Source organism: Anopheles cruzii, chromosome 2 (genome assembly GCF_943734635.1).
Source record: "Anopheles cruzii chromosome 2, idAnoCruzAS_RS32_06, whole genome shotgun sequence".
In the NCBI taxonomy this organism is placed as follows: Eukaryota; Metazoa; Arthropoda; class Insecta; order Diptera; family Culicidae; genus Anopheles; species Anopheles cruzii.
In genome coordinates, this window is record NC_069144.1 from 6,906,823 (window position 1) to 6,909,103 (window position 2,281).

Genomic DNA, 2,281 nt, shown 5'->3' on the forward strand with positions numbered 1-2,281 from the left:
ACGACAATGGGTAATCGTTTTCCTGAACATCGTCCGGAACATTTCAGAGACGATTGTTTTGGACAAGGTTCGCCAAAAGAACAACAAAATGTAATTCATAATGGTTTCTTTTTCTATTTAGTAAATCCTGAACCTTGCTTTTACTCCCATTCATTTTCCAGCATACACTCCACTCTATATTACAATCCGCGATCCACGCTCCGGTGATCAATAAAATTCGTCAGTAACAAAGCCTGAAGCCAGAATTGAAAAGAGCATCGTATAATGACATGGTAAAACTGAACTAAAACAGTTTTTAATCTCGCACTAAGGGGTTCCATAGCAAAACAAACATTTCAGCGTCATGAAAACAAAAGAAGCCACCAGAAACCAACCGATCCTGTGACCGGTTTCTCAAAAGAATACTTTGGCCACGATTGGGATGAAGCAAATTCGGCCTACCAAAACCACTTCATCACGCCGATTCGTGTCTCATGCGTCGGTACAACAAACAGGCTCCAACGGTCCTAATATTAAGCTAATGTCGTCGGCAACGCGCACCATCACACTCTGACCGGACACACACGGTAACCGAATCTGAATCTTCCTACTCTACTCGGGCGTCGATCGATATTTCAGTGTGCATTCCTAACTTCACCAAAACGCATCCGCTTCCGCTTTGGCCGCGCGTCCCTCAGAGCGAGCCTGGCTTAGTTCGAATATTATGATAAAGGCAGCAAAAAGAATTCTTCAAAAGGAAAAAGAGAGACGAAACCGGGTTTTCCCAGTGTGTGACCCGTAGTCGATCGTACGCGAAGCTAATCAGTAAAAAGAAACGCAACAAACGGATTAAAAGAAAAATATAATTCATCGATCAAAAACAATAGAATAAAATGAATTCTAAACTCAGTGCGCCACCCTCGCCTCGTGTAATATCTTGTAAATACTATTAGCGCCCCGGGGGGAACTCGGCGCCCGCTCGGTAGCTGATAAGCTTCACTTTTCACGATGCGACCAACTGTGTCTTACACGCCGTCGTGTCTCGCGTCGTGTGCCGAACCGTCCGCAATTAACGTATCCCGCGGTCCCGAGGCCGGCTCGGCCCCATACATGGCCTCTATGATGCTTCTGGCGGTGCTTAGCAGTAGAAGTTATAGTAGTTGTGTAGTGTAGCAGTAGTAGTTATAGTGTAAATGTAGCAATAGCTTCTTCCTATCCACAGCGTCCGCCGCGCTGCTGCTGCAAAAGCGCCGAGAGCCCCGAGAGTGATGAAGGCGGCCCCCATTTACCTACGGTTGTTGAATTCCACTCTGATAGCTTTTATGATTTCTTGTTTCGCTTTCGCAATTTCGCTGCGCATTTCGCGCAGAATGTCCTCCTTCAGATTCTCGAGCTCGAGGGCCGTCGGCAGCGAGAAACTATCACCACCATTGATCTGCTGTTGAGAGAAAGAGAGAGCCGAATTTAAGGGGCACAATCCTAAAATACGGCCAACCACCCATTCAGCAGGCCTTCGGAACGAACCTTCAATATCGTTTCCTCGCTGGCACTGCCAAACCGTTTCCGTGCTGGCTTCGGTGATTCGGAGCCACTCAAGCTACTGGTGCCCCCCTGACCGCCACCCGTACTACCGCCTGCGCCTCCACTGGAACTACTGCTGCCCAGTTTGTGCGGTAGTGTGCTCGACTTCTCCCAAGCTCGCTGGCGTGACCCGGACGCGCCGGCGTCATCGTTGGAGTCCGGCTGTGGCAGAGAGTTAAAAGAACACGGATGGATTAGTGACCCTAAGAGCTTTGAGGCCTGTCCACTTACCTCCTTCTTCTCGGCTTGAGCTCGTCGTCGGGCAAGCGTCTTTGCCATTTCGTCCATCATCGACGCCATACCGGATGATGATCGTCCTGGCAGCGTAAAATCGGAGTCAGAATTAGTCAAAATCAAAACCGAACTAAAGTATATGATAAAAGTAAATATTTCAAACAGTAGAGGTCCTGTAGAGATCCGACGGTTACGTGTTCTGAAAGTGTCAGAGCGTTGCTGGTCGGTCCACTTAATAAACATCGCCATTCTTACAAATAAGGACATTCACAATGAAACTAGTAGGTAGTGTATTAGTTCTAACGATAATCGTGACTCGAGATACGATCGTCTAAAGATCGTAAGTATCTTTCGAAACCGTCGTTATAAATTCTATCGCAATGGAAAAGCTGGATGAAACAGAATTTTGGTTCACCAATTCGCCGCCCGATAAGGCCACGTGGGAGAGGGCACGGTAAAAATGAAGGAAATGGGAAAGTTTGCGTTC

At 47.5% G+C, this 2,281-nt stretch overlaps 1 protein-coding gene across 1 annotated transcript in view; it reads left to right on the plus strand.

Annotated features, from left to right (window-relative positions):
* LOC128277107 (protein enabled) overlaps positions 1–2,281 on the plus strand; it is a 20,966-nt gene that overhangs the window by 17,259 nt on the left and 1,426 nt on the right. The gene's annotated exons all lie outside the window — the stretch shown is intronic.